The sequence below is a fragment of the Colletes latitarsis genome, chromosome 3 (genome assembly GCF_051014445.1).
Source record: "Colletes latitarsis isolate SP2378_abdomen chromosome 3, iyColLati1, whole genome shotgun sequence".
In the NCBI taxonomy this organism is placed as follows: Eukaryota; Metazoa; Arthropoda; class Insecta; order Hymenoptera; family Colletidae; genus Colletes; species Colletes latitarsis.
Window position 1 is genome coordinate 40,672,704 of NC_135136.1, and position 12,562 is coordinate 40,685,265.

Consider the following 12,562-nt stretch of genomic DNA (forward strand, 5'->3'; position numbering starts at 1 on the left):
GTATTTTCGACCCTTCGTACGAGGCGTTCCGATAAATTCTAAACGGTCGATGATAAAAAAAAAAAAAATGCCGTCGACAGGCGAGTCAGGCTGTTTGCCGGAAAGCTCATGGGATCGGCGTAACACGTCCGGCATCGGTTTTCGTTTCCACGACGGAGGAGTGCGCGTTTTATTCGCGACGCTCCAGATACTGCAGCCATTTTATATAGATTGCAATGTATTGATCGTCTCCGCCAACAGCCGACATTCTACGTAGTATCAGAATGACAGGCTGGCAGATGGAATCGCAACTTCCCCTTCCCCCTTTTTCCACCAACTGCCACCGCGTTCCAACCCCCTTCGATGCTTTGGACTGCCTGCCAACCCCTCGTCTCCGCCTATACCTATGTACACTTTCTGCTTAGCTACTTACAGACCTACCTACCGAGCACTGTGTACGCGCGCGTTCTTCTCTCTCTCCGTGATCGTGTTCGTGCGTTTGCGCGTGTGTGTGTCCGTTTGCGCGCGTGCAGGCGCGCGTTGCGCTACGTGGATCGCATATACGTGTGTCCGGATATGTAAAGAATATGTAAATAACAGGGAGCGGTTAGGTATGTACGAGATATATCGCGGTTTTTACTTATCTTTTTCAGCCGCCGCCACGATAAATGAATTTGTCGGTGACAGAGGAGTCCTGGCGCGCGATGGCGACGGCGGTGGTCGTTGAAAATCGAACGTACGCGACGCGATCGAGGAATTTTCCCGGTTTTTCGTTTTTTCCCCCTCTTTCATTTTGCCCCAGAAAGAAATTAATCTGCCTTTCGTCAGTTTCGTCCGATTGTGTGTTCGTATTCGCGATTGGGAAACGTTCCACAGCGTTTGACGCGGTTATTTTTAACGGGAATGGACGCGCTTTTGACGTATATATCGTCGGTTTTATTCGTTCTATCGGCCCACGGATGAATAAATTGTTGATACGGTGACACGCAGACCGTTGACAATCGCGTGGCGCGATGAGATTAAACAATTTTTGTTCCGCTCGTTTCGTCTCGCGCAAATTGCGTTTCAAACTATCGATGATATTTTTATCGAGCAATTTTAGTTTTCCAAGCTTCATTTTCCCACGGATTCTTTTTGCAAGGGACAAACCTTTACAAACGTATTTTCAGAAAATACACCGCGTTAGTTTTTCCGCATTTTGGCTACAAGAAAAAGTTTCTATCGATGATTTGTAACCGTTGCTCGAGATAGTTGGAGGTTTCGAAAAACCCGGGGGCGCGATGAAACAGCTATTTCCACTTTCGTTTACTCTGCTCCCGTTGTGCTGGCCGAACGTCCACTTTTTTAATTAAAATTGCACGCCGCCGCCCCTTTCGACCCCGCACCCGCACCCCTTCAAACTTTCCGCGTGAATAGGCTTTATTAAATTAGTTTCGAACTCGGTATAAACAAGCTGTAAAGGTTACATCGACTGTAAATCATATCGCGTCACGAACGAGCGCAACAACAGCGTGAAATGATGTATTTAAAACAAAACTATTGCAAAATCGATTCCCGGAAGATTAATTTTTTTATATTAGACGCGGACGCGGAGAAGTAATATTCCCCATAAATAATTATGCGGTTCGGACTTCTTAGAACCTGTAGAAACTTAGCCAGCAACAATTTCTCATTGGCCGACTTCTAAACTTGGCTTAGACATTCGTTTTCTTGCCTGTTCCGTTGCCATTGTAACGCTATCCCTTTCGATATACATTCTTCGGCTTCTTTTTCTTCATTTAAACGTGCTGCTCGTTGTTTTATGCCCTCTCGATTCCCATAACTCTTTCTTTGTCTCTTTCCCCTTGCACTTAGTAGTACGTCGAATCCTTTTTATCTTTAAGGTACTCGTTTTACGCCTCTGTTGCACAAGTTGTATAATGGATCGTGGATCTAGTCACGTTTCGAGACGGTTAAATGATTAAAATTGTTGTTTGTTCGCGTCTTGTATTGTTATAGAGCGGTGAAAGCGTCGAACAAAAGTAAATAAACTCCCATTGTGGAACGGTCTCGTCTCTTTTCGCCAGAAATCTCTTTCTGTTAAGGGGCACGCGATAGATCGCTCCGAGAAAGCCGCAATAACGCGTTCGCGTCCACTTCGCGCTGACAAATGATCTTCTTTCGTCGCAGCCCCGCGCTATCGGACCTCGATATTGTTGCTCTTTCTCCGTGTCTGCGTTTTTAACCCACTACACGATTGGAAACCTAATAAAAGGGAACACCGCGTTTTGATTAAATTAAAAAGTATCTAATTCTCGAAATTCCATTCACGTTTCTCGATTCTCTGGCGTCGGAGGTCGCGGTGGCAAGAATATACAGAACGACATTAGAACAGCGGCGAAAGATTGCGCTACACCGTTGCAAATCGTCCTCCTTTCAAATCCCTTGTCTGCCCCCCCGCGAAAAAGAAGATTTTCACCGCCGCTTCACGGATGCTATCTCGGGGACCTCGAGTGCCTGTCGCGCGATATTAGTTTCTCGATTCGAGAGACCGACCGCGAAATAAGGGGGCGAAAAAAAAGGCAGCCAGGGGTGAAAAGATGGTGGAGAGCGAGAGAGACAGAGGGAAGGGTGGCGAGAGGGAGGAGGGAAATGAAAGGGGCTGCCAGGGCGAAGGAGGGAAAAGCGGAATCTCCTGTTACGTCGAGTTTAAGATAGGGCGGACCTTTCATCCGCAAAAATGCCCCGCGGGACCCGCGTCAACGTCCTGCGAGAGAACTCTCCGCCACCCGGTTCGTTCTTCAACCCTCCTTTCTCAACCACCGTGCCAGCCCCGCTCACGAATGCTCGGACAGGGCCGCGGCGACAAGGAGCTCTCTGACTAGACGTCACTCAGATTCCAACTTCCCTCCATTCTTCTGCTCGGCCATGATTTATGGTCGCGTTAATGCAACCTACCGCAAGAATTCGTCCGATGGAACGTCCGAACACTCGGATTAACCAGTCACCTTTCTCTTGTAAAAGAAAAAATACTCGATATAGTACTCGTTCCCCGAATTGTCACAGCTTTCATCCCTTCGTCGCGTCGACCGTTACGTGGCGTATATTTGCAAAATAATTTCGCTTCTATCGTTTCAATTTAATTCTTTCCACAATTTTGAATGTTTGTTTTGAAGATACTCGTTTCTCTATTACACGTTCCCTGAATGTCTACGCCATGTAAATCGATACAAGTGCACGTTGAGTGCTCAAGGAAACGGTCCTCAGCAAGCTATCCAGTTTAAGGCTTATGGGCCACTTTGAATCTAACAGTGTTCAGAGACTTCCAATTACGGAGTATCCAATTTACCGTTATTCCAAGAACCTCCGCTATTGTAAACGATACTTAAAAAGTTACTAAAGGTAACCGACACGGAGTTCAAGGTAGCGAATATAAGGTCATTCAAGGTTACCTACATTTTTTCATACAGTAGCATATGTATTTCGCATTCTGGCTGGCATCCAAACGAATTCAAAGACCTATGACATCGACCTATGACCTTGGAATGACCTTAAAGAGGAAAAGCCAGCGTCGAATCGTTTCCCAATTTTCTCAAGTTTGTCACTTCGACGCATTTACGATGGTTATTTGAGAAATAATATAATTAGGTCGTAAACAATCGGCAGAACAATTACCGAGACAGCGTTGCGTTGGAATTGCAGTTAAAAATTGCGCCAAAAAATTTATATATATATTTTTTTTTAGCCGTAACGACCGAACTGGAGCACGGGCTAAATGCATGCAAAAGTTGCTTACCCGAGTGACCATAACATTTTTTTGGGCTCAGCCCCGGTTCCCAGCGCCCGAGTGCTTTGCTTTTAACGAATAAAGCGCGTTGAAAGCTCCGCGGCGAATAAATTACTATGCGGCCACGCGGAAGTAACGAAAAAGCATCGCGCGAACCAGACGAATTCTTTTTCCACGGCTGTGCAGCTTGTAAATAAATTGCTCGGTGCACCGTCGCGTGTGTTTCTGATACGCGGAAGTCGCAACGAGTTGAACACCGGAAATTTCGACGACCCTGCAGATTCCATTTCTACCGCTGTTTGCATCTCAAATTCTGTCGATGGTACGTTCGAAACGATCCGAATTGTTTATCTACGAATATTATATCATGCATGAGTCGCTTTAAAATTTGACCATCCACTTATCATTTTCACAGCTAAACGTGATTACGTTTCAGTTATCCGGGTAATATCTTTTCCTCCCTATCGCAGATTATTTCTTTTATCGTATCGATGAATCGTGGTCAGATTTTCGGTGGTTGAGTAGGAACGACAGCTTCAATCTGCGCGTACTAGGTGAAAACGTCTCCGAAAGTTCCTCCGGAGGGCACTTTATCAGGGCGCGGTTAGAATAATCCGAACCGTCGCGCGGCATGAGTGCAATTGAATTCGCGAGAGGGCATTTTTCAAAGGGAAGGAACGAAAGGAAGCTAAATTTCACCGAAGTGGGCGGCATTGCAATTCCTTGTCGGAGATCCTAACACGCCCACCTGGCTTTCGGCTTCATCTCAATAACATTAGCTTAGTCGCTTAAGCTTTTACTGCACCGGCTTATATTTATTCTGAGCTGGCCGCGGAGCAATTTGTTCGACTCTGGTCTCTGCCTTAAATTATCCATCCGTTTCGACTTCTTCTCCTTCCGATCACCGTTTAGAACAAATATTCCAATTGTAATTAAGCATAGTACCTGCGCCGTGTTACAGTTAATTAGTTGAAAATACGTACGAAAGACACTTTTCTAAGCACACAACTTGGAGCCACCCTAAAGGGCAAACAGAGATTTTCAAACTTGCGTGGGTGCAAACTCTTCCTCTTCTGGCCTATAAAACGTGGTCCTGCGGTACAGAAAATTCCTCTCGGGACTCCCTACGTAGATATTCGATAATAATTGACCACTCAAGGGACCGTAACAACCCAAATAAAGAATTTCAAGTTACTATTCCGATCCAATGTTTAGATTGCTTTTGTTTCCCTGTCCGCAGTCGACAGGTAGAGCTCGGTGCACCGGAAGTGGCGATCGTTCGGTTCCTCTCGGTGACATAATACGCTGGCAGATTCGTCGATCGCTAATAATCGTCGTGGCTACCACGGGAAGCTCACCGAATCTTTTATGGCGCGACCGAACCGAGATTCGAAAGCCCGGCGAGCGACGAATGCGAATCGATGTCGGGAGTATGGAAAAGGAAATCGACTGGCGATCGTATTATTATTCAACACACGGGGCCCGGACGTTCCTTCCTTCTGAAGCATTCCACGATACGATAGACGATGCCAGTCGAAGACAGCGTCTCTTGGCAGCCGCGCGTGTGACGACCGCGAACGAGACAGCCGGCGGAGAACGGCGGAAGTCGCGCGAAAGGTATATCCATTCATTTATTTAATCGTCTACGAAATCCAGGGAGCCCCTCGACGACGTCCACGAAGTCTCGAAGTCTTCCTGATGTCTGGTGAATTTCACGGACGCGACGTTCCTTCTTGGAAAGCCTGAGGACCATTTCGATCGCGGGAGGTGACAGGTAAATCTTATTTTCGCTACAAAAGTATCGGGAAAGCCTCGATGTGCTTCTTAGAGATCCTGGGTTACTCGGGGAAGATCTCCACAACGATAGGCTCGCTTTATATTCGTTTAGAACGTTTCGAACCGAAGCTCCGGTGGTCCGTACTTCTCTTTCCCCTTTGGTACGTATCAAATGTGCGACGAGAATTTACCATCGAGCCATATTTCTTTCGGAAAGGTGGGAAGTTCAACGCGAACGGTGCTCGCCGGTTTCTATTTTCCGTCCAGCTCGATCTCGTCCCAAGACGAGCGTGTCCATTCGACTCGGTTATCTCCAGCTTTTCATTTAACCGGGGCACAATCTCTTATCTGTCAGGGTGAATTGCACTCCGCGGCGATGACCTGCCGTGAATTAATCGATAGACGCGTAGCCAGCGCGTTAACTACGGATACACGTTGCTCGCGAACGACGTCTGCCAACGCAGACGCAATCGAGCATATTTTTCTGTGTCCATGTATGCGTTTCAGTGCACTCCCGTCGGCCATAAACTGATCATAATTTCAGCCGAGATGGCTTAATGTTTAATGCATCCGTCTGTCCGTCGTTAATTTTGTTTTTTTCGAGAAACACATGGGTGGGTAATTGTTTGGTCGCTCTGTGTTTATGTGGAGGAAAGTCTTATTGTCTTGGCTTAATAACAGAAGAAAAAATTTAATAGGGGATTCTAGAGGCCAAACTAAGACGAAAATCAAGAATACCAATTTGTTGACGGAGGCTTCGTTAAAAAGTAATTAACAATTAAATTCAAAAATTTCAAATCGATCTGGAAAAATTATTTTCGGTTGCAGGGGTCAATTACAATCATTTTTAGTCGAGACACATACCCCTGAAATCCTACCCACTTTCGAGAAAAAAATTCGGGTAGGTGTGAAATTTTTCGACAAAATTAAAAAATGTCAAATCGTTCTAAAAAAAATTATTTTTAGTTACGCGGGTCCATTACAATCGTTTTTGGTCAATAGACATACCCCCGAAATCCTAACCATTTTCGAGAAAAAAATTCCTCACCGAAAATATCATTTCTGGCCAGAAATCGTTCCCTTTTCATGCGAATCTTTAAAACGTCATAACTTCTGAACGGATTGGACGATTTTAATGTTTAAGAAACCAAACTACGCGTATTTTAATATAGAATATGTACAAATTGCAAAAATATTCGAAAAGTTGGTCCTTGACCTCGCAAAATGAGAAAAACCCCATAAAAGTGATCCAATTTTCAAAGAGCCATAATTTCTACAATAGCGAGTATATTTCAATGAAACTTTTTTCTGAAGTAGAGCTCATGGGTACCTACAAAAAAGTATTAGACAACTTTTCTGTAGGGCGTCAAACAAAATTATCAGAAATGAAAACCTAATATTTAAGAAAAATCGACAGGGGGTAGTAGGGTGCCTAAATTTTTCGGTGAAAAAAAGAAATTTCAAATCGTTCTGAAAAAATTATTTTCGGTTGCAGAGGTCAATTACAGTAATTTTTGGTGAATAGACATACCCTCGAAATCCTACCCACTTTCGAGAAAAAAATTCGAGAAGATGTGAAATGTTTCGACAAAATTAAAAAGTTTCACATCGTTCTAAAAAAATTATTTTCAGTTGCAGGGGTCAATTATAATCATTTTTGGTTAATAGGCATACCCTCGAGATCCTGCCCATTTTTGAGTAAAAAATTCAGAACGGGCGGAACTTTAAACGTTAATAACTTTTTAACGAAACCTCCATGAACAAATTAGTATTCTTGATTTTCGTCTTATTTTGACCTCTAGAATCTCCCATCAAAATTTTTCCCAGGGGTGGCCGAACAGCCTGTATATTTGTCTGGTTTTACTTTTTTAATTTCACGAGCTTCAGGAAACACTGCTTCTTAGTTTCTTAATTTCCTTCTATCTCCATTAAAATTCGAGCGAATCCCCAGTCTCAGACGTGGAAAGCATGGTATCGAGAGATCCGCGACGCAGTAATTTATCGGCCATTTTACGGATCGTTTTAGTAGGGGACACTCGTCATAAAAACGACACGCTGGAGCAACGGCGGGCTAAAAAATGTGTCTTGGAAGTTTCCGAACGACTCGTGGGACAGGGTAGAGGCAGAGAGCGAGACAGAGAGCCGGTCGTCGTCGTCACGGATACTCACAAGCGACGATACGTGGGTAAACTCGGGGAAGACGTATGGCACGTGAGCAGAGGACGACAGGCAGAATGTCGGTTGAGTGGCGTATGACGCGAGGATGATGTTACGCCGCCCCGAACGACGAGCCGGCGATTTATCGAGTTAAGTTGTCCCGGGGTCCTTATCGGTCTCTCCTGTTCACCGTCGGCTGCTTTTCGCCGTTTTTCGCCCGGCCAGACGAAATTTGTAGCGATTAACGCGAGCCTTGCCGCGATGCAAATTCAGCTCCGCGTTAAATTTCTGCTTGGACCTCGAAAATTCGGCGCGAGCATGAGAGCGCGTATACCGGGCCAACCCTAACAACGCGACCAACGAAGATGCTTAAGAAATTTTTGGTTTGTTTTGATTCCTAGTTTAGAAGCCCCTATTAATCGTTCGAGTAATACAAACTAATTATGTACTCGTAAACTATCGAACGCATAATTGACAGGCGTCGAACGAGCGATTAATGGCGTCAATCTGGCTAGCAGAGTCGGGATGCGACGCTATGATATTGCTTCTTCTACCAGAGATATTATCTTTTTTAGTATACTGGAATCCTCTAGGTTAGGGGTGGATTCTTCCTTGGTTCCTCCAGGGTAGTTTCTTTGTACTTCTACGTCCTCCTCGATAATATCTGGTTAGACTACAGACTTTTAATTGCTGACCAGAAGATATTTAACCCGATTTGGTCCAGCGACTCTCGCTCGTCTCGATTAGACTTCGATCCCCGAGGATTCGGAAACGTTCCACCGGCTAGGCTCCCGATTTTAATCCGACCTTAAATTTCCCTGTGCTCCTCGAGGGTCCTCGGGTCCTCCGACGAGAGGGGTCGGCTCTTTTTGCGCGCGTACACCGCCGGACTACGTGGCTGTTTCCATTCCGGTTCGGTTCTCTATTTTTCTCGGCCCGGCAGTTTGAACAGAGACACCCTGGGTACACCCAGTTTCGCCACCCCCCATCACTCTCTCCGTAGACACGTTTTCTCTCCATTCTTCGTTTCCCTCCGCGGTGTCAGGCTCCTCCGCGGCTTCAGGAGCGGAGAGACGATCAATACGTCGCTCCGGAACGGAGAAGGAACGGAAGCTACGTCATTGGGAGAGTTGGGCGGCTGCGGAGGTCGCGGGGCGGCCGCGCGGTCCACGGAGGGGCCAAAGGGGGGGAAAAGCTCCGTTTTCCAGGCGATTCCTCGAGGAGAGGAGAGCAGAGGCCTGGATCCCAGCAGATATGCCCTGCTATGAGCGCGAAAAGATGATGAGACGAAGGGTGGCCCCTGGCTTTTACCCTCTCTCTTCCACCCACGCTCCGGTTGACAGGGATTCGTGGCCGAGGCCGCACGATTTCGACCGAACACAAACGATGCCAGGGCCGTGTCTACCAACGACAACGTGCCCTGGCCCTGCTTTCTCCAAATTTCTGTCGATCTTTCGTCGGGACGTCCTCTTCGTTTCAATATGAATACATATTGCCACGGTCGATGTCAGAATTCGCGCAGAAGGTTCTTCGAACGAAATGCGTCTTCTTGTGTTTGAAACGACCACGAGTCTGGGTCTTGGGTCATTCCAAGACGATCGACGAATTTGTCTGGGTCTTCCGTAGGAACCTTTTCCTCCGTCATATGGCAGGGGGGCGTAAATAATGCATGAATTTGCACGGCAGAGTTTCCAGAAGGAAAATTCCAGATACCCAATCAGTATTTCCTATCGCGTTGCATAATGCATAAGGCGAAAATACTACGTCACTGCTCCGCGAGACGAAAACCGACGAATCGCGCGACGTAGAAGCGTCATAGGTGTCGATGTCCACCATTTTAACCGTGTATTCGACTTCGTAGACGAGTAGTGGAATGCTTAATGCAATACTTCATCGACTATGTAAGGGAAAGCGCGATAGTAGATTAGGTCGGGCCGTTGTGTGGCGCGCATTCCACGCATTCTCCTTCGACTCGTCCCGTGAATCATTGTTCGAATCGTGTGTCTCCGTGCGAAGAATCGAACGCCATTCAATCTCTATTTCAATAGCTGAGCGTCTCGTCGAGTATATTTCGCGGCGTAGTCGGTGGACGACAGGTTGCGATTCCGTAAATGAAGTCGAGAAGATGGTACTCGAGCACGCGATATACGGGAAATAGAGCAGGGCAGACATATTTCTCAATATCGTGTCAGACTGTCACGTTCGAAAACTTGAGACCTCTTTTCAGCTGCTCCATTTTCTATATTCTTCTTGTTCCTCTGCTCGCGACTATCTTCTCGATTCACGCGAGATTCGACGAGTTTCGGATCCCATTGCAGAACCCATAAATAACATTAGTTTCGATAAAAATATACGTCAATGTCATAGATCCTAATCCAAAGTGGTCTGGGCGGGAATATTTAGACCTCTGAAACAATGGGGCTTTTCTCTCCCAAGGTTGACGTAGTGCCACTTTCTTGCGGGGGTGGGATACGTCCTCGTAAAGCCTCGTTTGTTTATTTTCCTGTTGGCTTCTGTATAGGCCCCAAAGCCTCATTCATCTTCCTCCAACATGCTCCACAATCTACTCGGAGATAGTTACTTTCGAACATTCAACAGTTCCTTAAGGGGTGGCATGGCTAGAGTGAAACAAAAACGAAGTACTTTCCTGTGCGCGATAATTAAATTACGTAGCAAAATTTGTACCCGATCGATAGACTGGCTTCTCAGATGAAACAAGCTGCCACCATTAGACTATGGACTTGTTGCCTGTCGCGTTCACTATCGTCTCATAGGAGGGTTGATATTACAAGAGTATACTTTCGCTAGAATCTTTGAAGAATCGAAGGAGGGATGGGGAAGACGATTATTTTCAAAGTTGTTCGAAGGAAGTCGAGGGTTTGACAAGCATCGTTTCCGTCCGTCAAGATCGGTGACAGAGGCGAAAGCTGCGTCTCGTGGCGAGGTAATCCCGAGCGTCGGGAAGCGTGTTGGGTCAGGACGCGTGCGTCGGCAGGCCAGGAATAATGCGTTATCAATACTGATTTGTGCGGGGGTGGTCGGTGGCCCGGCGGCGTTGAGAGACGGCCCTGTGCGGTGGCATCCCCCTGTGGATAGGGTGGGCGCGGTGCGGGAGGGAAGCCAGGACGGCGTGGGGGAGGGGTAGGGGGTGCGCGCGGTCCAATCATCGCAGAATCCGGGGGATGCCCCTGGCCGCGGCCGGGCAGCCGTGGGAGAGACGCCCCGCGACTCGAGGATTCGCGCTTGTCGCCGAATGCCTTCCGCGCTCGGGGCCGAAAAGGACAGTCGGCTGGCGAGTTTCGTTTGGAAGGGCGTTGGCCCGCGCTTTCCGCGCTTCCGCGTCTTCCTCGGCTCGTCCGTCAGGCGAGACGCGCGCGATTCGCGCCAAACAGTGAAAAGCAGTGAGACCAGACGCCCGAGAGCAACGTGGAACCGCACGGAGACGAGCACGCGCATGCATGCACGCACCATGTGCACAAGCGTCCCTGGACGCCGACGTCGCAGCGTGGACAGTGAGTTCATCATTTTTCCTCGCCCCCGTGTTCGCGTTCGTATAGTGGCCAACTCCTTGCATGATCCTTCGTGTCGAAGGTTGCTAAAAAGCCTCGTGTGAAACGCAAATTCCCCCAGTTGACGCCAAACGTTAGAGGTTCTCGAGGATCGGCAGAAAATCGGTTGGAACGCGAATTCCGTCGTCAGGTTTCACTCGTTTAATCGCATTCTTCGCGCGTCGATACTTCGACCCCATTCCGAGCGCGCGCCACCGTCGGTTCTCGGAATTTCGAGAAATCGAGTTCCTTCCGCTCGCCGCTTGTTGCTCGAGCGAGCATCCGACGGCGTGTTTCCCTACGTCTCGTCGGCGACGCTTGGTTCGATGGCCGCTGATTCGTTTTCGCACGATGACGCTAGTGACATCTAGCTTTCGCCTGATTTTGTCGCGAAGATCGTGGCATTTTGCGTCTGGGAGTCCCGGAGTCGATAATACTCTACGCGTCTCGTCTTTGTCGTTTCTTGTACAATCGTTGTTTTCGACTGCTCGATTTCTCGATTCGATCGAAGAGGACACACGACCATTGGCCCTCTATCGCGTCGTGCATCGATCGTCCAAGTTTATGCGTCTCCTAGATAATAATCGTCGATGAACGAACGTCTAGGATTATGGTATAATGGGGCCCGTGTAATCGACCGTTAAAATCACAGAAACGTAATCGCATCGTGCGCAGGACACCGCATTAATTCACGACTTCCTTTAACCGTATTCCGGATGTGCATGCAGGGTCACGTCCGGTTTTAGTGGAGGTTTTCCGGCGTCACGTACGGTTCGTCGGCCAGAATGAAATTTCTAATCCTCGCCAGCTTTATATAGTCATGCTCGTTATTCGTACGTGTTGCTATTCCCCCGAGCGCCTCTGCGATTTACCGTACTGTACGAACCAAACGGTTGCAATCGTTTTATCAACAGTGGCGGGCCTTGGAGACTTCCAAAAGGAGGGTTAACAAATTGTTACTAAAAAATATTCGATATTTCACACCTGCAAATAAAAATACTGCTTGTAACCCTTGTAAATAATGAATTCTGGCGAAAGAAGTTTAAATAAAAACGGGTGACTCTACAAGCCACTTGTAAGTTCAATTTCTACCCACAACAACCACTGGTTTCCTCCATTTGTATTTAAAAATTGCTCTGTAACGTTACGCATAACCTGTTTTGTAACTCCGACGTGAAACTTAAAATAAAACTGAAGCTTCTGTGTTGCAGATATCGCTGGCGGTGAGACAGGCCGGGAGTACGGTTGCATATAAGATAGGCACATTCGTGATCTACCCTGTAGATCCGGGCTTTTGTAGATTGTAAATATCAGAAGCTCGTCTCTACAGGTATCT

The 12,562-nt window shown here is 47.2% G+C and overlaps 1 protein-coding gene across 1 annotated transcript in view; it reads left to right on the plus strand.

The window, feature by feature from the left end:
- Positions 1-11,173, plus strand: part of LOC143340696 (uncharacterized) — a 215,054-nt gene extending 203,881 nt beyond the window's left edge. Inside the window, exon 8 of the transcript XR_013079487.1 lies at positions 11,159-11,173. The gene's annotated coding sequence lies outside the window, so the exon portion shown is untranslated. The remainder of the gene's footprint in view (positions 1-11,158) is intronic.
- The last annotated feature ends 1,389 nt before the right edge of the window (positions 11,174-12,562 follow it).